The sequence below is a fragment of the Triticum dicoccoides genome, chromosome 2B (genome assembly GCF_002162155.2).
Source record: "Triticum dicoccoides isolate Atlit2015 ecotype Zavitan chromosome 2B, WEW_v2.0, whole genome shotgun sequence".
Taxonomy (NCBI): Eukaryota; Viridiplantae; Streptophyta; class Magnoliopsida; order Poales; family Poaceae; genus Triticum; species Triticum dicoccoides.
The window spans coordinates 67,257,739-67,266,854 of record NC_041383.1 but is presented as its reverse complement, the minus strand read 5'-3'; positions in this window follow the sequence as shown (position 1 = coordinate 67,266,854).

Genomic DNA, 9,116 nt, shown 5'->3' with positions numbered 1-9,116 from the left:
TAGTGCATCTCCTTCTTGTTATCCAATTAGGGATGCAGATCCCCGTGCCCGAGACATCCACTATCCTTGTTCTCCAATATATCAAATTATTCGATGACCCATGGTCTCCTCCTTCTCCGGCCAAAGTCATGGACACCTGCCTCATAGTATCCTTCTCCTCATTCTCTTTCTCCTCCTTCTCATGTGGTTTATTATCTTTCTTCCTCTATTAAATTGGGCGTTATTTGGATCTAGATGGATTCGTGGATGGTCTCGACAATGGTTTGTCATATTAGAAAATGACAAGGGAGCGTATGAATCAGGTCTAGGGGTTAAGTTTGGTAGAGTTTGCAGGTCCCAAATGGGCCAACACGATAGTCCGTCAAGGAATACTCCTAGGGACTCCTCCTTCTCCGGATGGTGTTGTTAGCCATGGCTGGCCGGCGAAGAACACTTTGAAGAGCGGCGGCACAACTTCTACATTGGTAATGTAAGGCACTTGCTCGACGGCTGTTGCAGTGGACTGCTTGCCGAGCTGCTTGGCGATGTAGAAGTATGGAGCTTTGTAATGCTCTGGCCATGGCGGCATCTGTACGGTGGGCGACACCATAGGGACACCGCAGCCCAGGACGTGACCTCCACCATGTCCGCACTAGCAGGCCCACTGCCATGTCCGCCACTAGCACGCCCTCCTTCAGCCGTCTGCTTCTCGAGTGTTTCCTCTTTTGCAACCTTCGTTTTGACACAGCAATATTGTTGCGTCACTGTTTATCTTCCAGGCGAGCGTGATGCTCAGATCGTCCAGCACCTCCATCTTTGGTAGGTTCTCCTCTAGTTCCATGCATCGATGGTGAGAGGGGAGAGAGTGGGATAAAAGGGCGGAAATTGGGTGGAGAGCGGCGAGATGGAAGAAAAGAGTTGGGGATTTTGCTGCAGAAATAGTGCAGACGGCTACAAAAGCACGGGCCCCACCTTGCTTTTGGGTGGGCCAGGGGTGTCTGAGTCCGAAGTGTCTCATGTCCAGACTCCCGCAAAGGCCTCCGATGTTTGGTTCCAGTTTTTGGGAAAACTATGGTTCAGACTGCTCCGTTGCAACACCTATTGGGGTCTTGAGTCATGGTTATTGGGTGCGGTATTTTTTTCTCCCATTGCAACACACACGTTCTTTGCTAGTATATAGCAAACTGGACACACACCATAATACGAGACGTTTTCGTGGTATTCTTTGTCAAAAAAGAAATTCCTCTCCTGGGTCACAAAAGCCCCATCACATCACATATAAATTTCAAATTTATCCGCATGCAGTAACATAATTAGCTTTCTTTTTGATGAATTCAAAATGCTATAATTTTTGCATTGAGTGTCAGAAATTGTGATAAGTTTCCACCGTTAGGTTTCTCGCACTATCACCATGCATTTTTCATATATGCTACTCTTTCATAGAATGCACTACAGATTACTGAATATTTGTTTCTCTAAAATAAATCGGCAAAGATACAAAAATCGGCGTACGATTCTAGTACCTCTAAGTTGTAAGCATAAGCTTATCTATATAGTATACTACAGTACTATACTAGTATACTGAAATAAATACAATGTTGTCGAAGATATTAATTACTACCACTACCGGACTCGCGGGCTATGCCTACGGCCCAGGGCCGTCGGCATAGGTCCTCTGCCGTCGGCATAGATCTATGCCTACGGCTGCCGTCGGCATAGCCCCGTCGGTGTAGATCACGTCAGCGTAGATGTGTCAGACCATCGGCGTAGTATAGCCGTCAGCATAGGTGCGTATGCCGACGACCGTGGGACAGCCGTCGGCATAGTTTAGCCGTCGGCGTTGTTTTCCGTCTGACGGCAACGGACGGCGCCGTCAAAAGCGCTAGCGAACGAGGGGACGACACGTGGCGCAGGTATGCCGACGGCTAGGCCGTCGGCATACCTGCGCCACGTGTCGTCCCCTGGCTTCTCCTGGCGGCAGGGTTATGCCTACGGCAAAGCCGTCGGCATAGATTTCCATCTATGCCAACGGCAAGCCGTAGGCATATCCCTGCCATGTGGCGCGCCCTGGTAGCTCCTGGGCTTACCTATGCCGACGGCTTTGCCGTAGGCATATTTTTTCCCCTGTTTTCTCTTTTCCAATTCATTTGACAGCATTTCAAAGCAGAATAATATGAAATTATGCAGAAATATGATAGTTCATCATCTAAACATACTCAAGTTCATCATCATCATTTAAACATAGTCAAGTTCATCATCTAAAGATCATCACCGGCGAAAGTTCATGAACATAAAAGTAGTGCAAGACATGGAACATCATAAAAGTTGGAACATGAAAGACATGGCACGACGGCCGCATGCATGGAATCATCTTCGACACATCAAGCAAGACCACCTCCGCCAAAACCACCACCAAGTCCCCTCCGCCAAAACCACCACCAAGTCCACCTCCGCCAAAACCACCACCACCAAGTCCACCTCCGCCAAAACCACCACCGCCAAGACCACCTCCGCCAAAACCGCCACCGCGACCACCATCACTCTGCCAGATCAGAGTGACTGGGGTCGACGCAGCAGGAGTCGAGCCGCCGGTCCCCTACATGGTTGAGAGAAGATTCTAACAGTAAATATGACATGATAGTGTTGAATGAATGAGAACTAGTTTCTCAGTAGTTAGGCAAATGTACTAACCTGACTATCACCGCCTAGTGCCACCCATTCCTCGAACGTGGGAATGTGTGGGGCTTCTCCCGCAGGTGGTGGTGGGGGTCCAACTTGTGGTGGCTCCGTGCGGTTAGACCAAGACGCCAACACAGCCTGGATGTTAGTTAAACAAGCAAACTAGAAAGTCAGAAGGAATGAAAGTGCAAATTTGAGCTTGGTTTTAAGAGGGCAACACTAACTGCCATCACTTGACGGTTGTAATCATCATTTGCCTTCACTCGTTGCAAGTACTCCCGCACCTCAATATGCCTATGCTCGAGAAAGGCCTGATATGCCTACAAAATTGAGGTTGTTTCTAAGTGGGCAGTGCTGAAAATAAACTAAGAAAGATAGAAACAAAGAAGATAAGGGGAAAGTACTTACAACACATTGGCGGACTAAGGGAGGCTGCGAACGCCCCGTACTCTCTAACAGGCTCGGGTTGCTAGTTCGAAGCCGTGTGTACGAGATCGACGGAGTGATCAAGCCATCGAAACACGGATACCGGCCATGGGACTTACCCTGGATGGCCACCACCGCCGTGTCATCGATCTGAGACTTGGCGACCTCAGGGACGGGAACATCCGGATGCAACTTCTGATAGTTATGAGTGTAAGATTCCAGGTGCTGCTCGGTGCTGCCGTAGTACTGGCTCTCGCCGTTCTTGCGATCACTCCGCTCGCGGGCCAGCTTCCACGACTCCATGTCTGAGAGCGGCCTCTGCAACTTGTCCTCCTGCAACGTCAAACAGAAGTTAGCCATACATAAGAACATGACGGTAAAGAAGAACCAAAATGCATCATGCATATAGATATACCTTCATGGCCTTGAAGCCCCAGTGGTTCCTGTTTCCTTGGCCGTGTGTCCCGTATTTTCCACGGTTAGCCCGGGCCTTGCTGCTCTTGGCAGCAAACTCTGAATCATCACCGACCCACCTATTCACCAAACACGCCCATCCGTCATGCCTTCCATAGCACCAACGAGGAACAACCTATGCAAATTTTGGAAGCATGACATGTGAGCACGAAACATATAGTTGACTCCTTGAAACAATGAAAAGTCAGTAATAGTTACCATCATGAACTGCTCCCTGCTCATGGTAAGTTTTTGCTTCTGTGCTTGAGTTTTGGTCATCTTTTGTTGCAGGTAGATGTGGTAGTACTGCGAGACGGCAACCCAACGCACCTCGTACTGCAACTGACGAGCTTTCTTCTTTGCAGCAGTAAGTAAGACCACGTCGGCTCTGGCCTTGTGCTCGTCAAGAACTCTATAGAGTTGCTGCAATCATGCATAAACCAGAAGCAAACAAGGCATGAGTTGAGTGATTCAATGATAAACTATGAACTAAACTGAAGACAAGTGATTCAAAAGAGAACTTACCCAAAATTTGGTGATCATGGCCTTAGCGGCCGTCCCGTACTCCGCATTGCTGCAAGCCTCTTAGTGGGCCCAGCTTGTGGCCAAAACACGCAGCTGTGGGTCCCTATCTGGCCATGGGCAGAATAGGCCAGGCCAAAACTCCTTCAACAGGACAGTGATAAGGCCGTTCGGTTTACGGCCCTTTCCGCGAAGGATCCAGTTATTGCAAAAGAATCAAAGGATTGCCATGTGTACAATAAGAAAATGTTGTCATGTGTTGAAAATATGATTGAGATGCACTTACTCTGTCCCCGTAGGTTCAATGAGCCACTTGTGCGCCTCAATAGAAGGTGGTGTAGGTACTCCGGCATTACCACACAACCACCCCTGCGGAACACCCGGTGGCAAGTCACCCCACAACTCGGGGTCAACCTCCCCTCCACCCTCCTCGCCCTCCTCCTCACCCTCCTCCTCGGCCTCCTCCTTCTCACCCTCCTCCTCCTCGCCATCAGGAACATACTCCTCCTCCTCAGACTCCGAAGCTGCCTCAGCATAGGAGGGCATCGAAGAAGACCCTCCTATTTTGGACACGGCCCGGAGTGTTTTGGCCCGGTTGCCTCTCCCCCACCTCCTCGTCCTCTAGGCTCTCCCCCCACCCCTCCTCCTCTAGGGTCTCCTCCCCCGACCCCTCCATCTCCCTGTGAGGTGCCATCCTCGCATAGTAGGGAGGGAACCTTGTGGGCTCGTCCACTCCGAGTAAGCCCTCCTTTGAGTTTACTGAGGAAATTGGCGCCGCTGGACTTGCCCATGATTGGCAAACCTGCACTGAGAAGAGAATAAACAATTAGTAAGGATATAAAAAACAAGCATACAAGAAAGACATTAATAACAGAAGAGCACATTAAGCATACTATTGTAATGATCATTAAAAGAACTTACATTTTCTAGAACCCATATGAATCATCACTATTGTAATCTATTTGTCGACCGGTCTCATCATCACTATCCCGCATATCTTCTTCATTGTCTAACGGAGGTGGAGGCTCTTCCTCATCGTCAGCGTCAACGTCTTCATTTAACTTTTCAAGCATAATTATGTCTCTTTGATTCACAACTGCCTCACCATCAATCCGTGCGCCGTTGTCGTTTGGGTCCAGGTCAACATAACCCAAGTCATCATCCTCCTTGTTTCGGACCACGTCATCATGTTCCTCTTTGAAAGAACATGCGGTGCCCCCATGTTTGGTTTTGGTAATTGATGACAATCTCTATGGACTAATGGTTTCCTTGAGTTATATTTGAAGGTTTTGTCCATAGGCTTTTCTTGAAGTCCATGTGTTGGTTTCAAGGAGTTTATGAGTTGACCAAGGTGCTATTAAAGAATTATCCAAAGATTGGTCATGTGAGTGTTGAGGTTATTGCAAGCATGTCTTGAATAAGAAGATTGTGTGATCATTCATGTTTAACTTCAAGACATCATCCAAATGAAGAGAGTTGGAAAGATTCAAGGTTGATCAAGACTAAGTCAAGAGTGAATAAAGTTGATCAACTCACAAAGCGTAGAAGATGTACCGAGAGGGATCAAGTGATCCCATGGTATGGTAAGCATTGTCCATTGCACTTTATGTACTAACCCATGGTCTATGTGAGAGTTGTATGTGGGGTTAGGTACGTATCCATGGGCTTACGTCAAGAGGAAGATATCATATAACCCATGGAAAGGATGACATCAAGTGGTGATCATCATCAAGATTGCCGTGTGCAAGTTCAAGTGGAGCATCACGAAGAGATCAAGTGCTTGAATCTTGCCATCCATTGTGGTGTCAATGGACTTGTGAAGATGTGCCGAAGAGTGGCTCACCATAATGAACTATGGGGGAGCAATCATCTAGTCTTCATCGAGCCAACGCAATCAAGAAAGGTGGTCCAACTTGAGGGAGTCAAGATCGTCTTCATCTAGCTCAAGTGGACCATGTGCAAGTCAAAGGTTTTCCCTTGATAGGTTTTCTATTTTACCGGTCTTGTGGTGGTAGTTGGGAGACCGAGTTATAGGATCATTTGCCGTACTATGAAGGGGAGCTCTTAAGTTGGTAGCTTGATCGTATCGTTAGTAGAGAGCTCAAACCATTGCATCCTTGCATCATGTTTCTTGGTTCTTGTTTGGTTATCTTTGTGAGTCTTAGAGCTTATGGTCATCTTGATGACAAGCTTGAGTTCATCGAAAACGGAGTTCGTATGCGTCTTCTATGATGTTTTCGGTGTTGGAGGTTTTACCGGTCTTATCCGATGAAGGGTTATCACCATTTTCTTATGGGACTTTTCTCATTTGCTTATTCTTGATATTTCTATCAATATTGTGTTAGCCCATGTCGTTAGCTTTCCAACAAACTTGGTTTCGTTGAATTCGGAGTCCGTTTGCAAAAGTTGTGGCTGTTTTGGTAAAGGCTGCAGCGGTACTACCGCGACTAGAGCGGATGTAATTTTTTACTACCGTTCCAGAGCGGTACTACCGCTGCTCCTGAGCAGTAGTACCGCTCCAGAGCAGTACTACCATGGCTCCTAAGCGGTAGTACCGCCCCGGACCAAAATCTCGTGTTTTCTCTCTCGTTTGGGCTGTTTTGGCCGTGCTAAGCGGTAGTACCGCTCCTCCAAGCGGTAGTACCGCTTGTGCACGACCTGAGCACATAACGGTTGGATTCGGGAGGTCCTATAAAAGGGGGTCTTCTTCCCCAATGAACCTAATCCTTTGAGCTCGTGTTCTTCCCCCATTTTTGACCTTCTTCGAGCTTGCTAACTCTCAATCCCTCCATGGATTCTTGCTAGTTTTTGAGGGAAAAGAGAGAGGAGATCTAGATCCACGTTTCCACCAATCACTTTCTCCTCTAAGTGAGGGGAACCCCTTGGATCTAGATCTTGGAGTTCTTGGTGTTCTCCTTCTTGTTCTTCCTCTCATCTTCCTCCCTAGCATTAGTTGTTTCGGTGGGATTTGAGAGATAAGGACTTGGGCACTCCGTGTGCCCTTGCCATTGCATTTGGTGCATCGGTTTGAGTTCTCCACAGTGATACGTGGAAGTGAAGTTTGAGAAGCTTATTACTCTTGGGTGTTTGGGCACCCTAGAGCTTGTTCCTCTTAGGTGCCTTGGTGCCCTAGACGGTTGGTGGTGTTCGGAGCTCAATCATTGTGGTGTAAAGCTCCGGGCAAGCGTCGGGGTCTCCAATTAGGTTGTGGAGATCGCCCCGAGCAATTTGACGGGTACCGGTGACCACCCCCAAGGGTTGCCAAAGTGTACGGGTTCGGCGACCGCCCCAAGGGTCGCCATTTGTACGGGTTCGGTGACCGCCCTCAAGGGTCCCTTAGTGGAATCACGACATCTTGCATTGTGCGAGGGCGTGAGGAGATTACGGTGGCCCTAGTGGCTTCTTGGGGAGCATTGTGCCTCCACACCGCTCCAAACGGAGATTAGCATCCGCAAGGGTGTGAACTTCGGGATACATCGTCATCTCCGCGTGCCTCGGTTATCTCTTACCAGAGCCCCTTTACTTATGCACTTTACTTTGTGATAGCCATATTGTTCTTTGTCATATATCTTGCTATCACATAGTTGCTTATCTTGCTTAGCATAAGTTGTTGGTGCACATAGGTGAGCCTAGTTGTTGTAGGTTTTGTGCTTGACAAATTAACCGCTAGGTTTATTCCGCATTTGTTCAAGCCTAAACCGTAATTATTTTAAAGCGCCTATTCACCCCCCTCTAGGCGACATCCTCGATCTTTCAATTGGTATCAGAGCCTCGTCTCTCTTTGTTAGGTTTAACCGCCTAGAGAGTAAATATGTCGACTAGGGGATTAGGATTCTCTGACACTCTTAGTTTCGATGGCACAAATTTTGATGTTTGGGTAATTCGCATGCTTAATCTCTTTAGGGTCATGGACGCAAATTTAGAGCGAATTGTAGATATGGGTTTTTCTCCTCCAAAGGATCCCCAAAGATTATCTTTAGAGGATGAGAAAAACTCTTATCTCAATGCTCAAGCTTCTAATGTGCTTTTTGATGCTTTGAGCAATGTAGTTATTTTTCAACTCATGCCGTTCCGGGATGCTCATGAGTTGTGGACAAAGCTTCAAGATAAATATGGTGTGTCCAATATTTGTGGGGATGATTGTTCCCCCTCCACCTCCGGTCGTATAGTCTTCTCAACTTCTTCTACTTCACCTACATGTGGTTTGCCACAAGGTAATGATATGGTGAGTAGTGTTGGTCATTGCAATGGTGATAGTATGCTTATTGTGGATGATCCTTCATCACTATATTATTGCAATGCTCCTTCTTTGGGCTTTAACACTTCGAGCACTCCAAATGTTTCACATGCTTGTGTTGATAGTCCTTGCATATCATGTAGAAATTGCTTGACTAAATCGCATGATGATATGCTTGCTATGTCTTGTTACCATGATAAAAATGCATCTATTTCCTCGAATTATTGTGCTAACAATGAAGAGGAAACCGAACACTCCATGGAACAAGATGTGGTGTTTAATGGTGCCTCAAGGGATCCTACATCATCATCTATTGCTTTTTGCCTTATGGCTAAGGCGTCAAAGGTATCTCCTACTTTGTACCCCAATATGTCTCTTGATGATGATGTTGATGCTAATGATGATGAGGATAATGATGGAGAGAATGATAATGTTGCCTCCTTAAAAACTAAGGGGGAAATGATTTTTAAAGCTCTTCATAAAAATAAAATTGCTCGTTCCAACTTCATGGAAATAATGTCCATTGCCATTGATGGCAAGAAATACATTGAGGAGTTGGAATCCCATCTAGAGAAGCATGAGGCCACCATTGAGAAAATGGAAGCTCATGGGCGTGATTACGCAAATGAGATCGCAGAGCTATCTCAAGCTCTTGAACATGAACAAACCACCTCCGAATCTCTTGAGGAGACTTTTGCTCTAGAATTATCTAGAGTGAGGGAATCTCATGATAGAGCTCTTGAGGTGGCCAATGATTTCAAAACTAAAAATGCTAAGCTTGAAGTTTCTCATGCTAGACTCCTTGAGGATTTTGAGCACC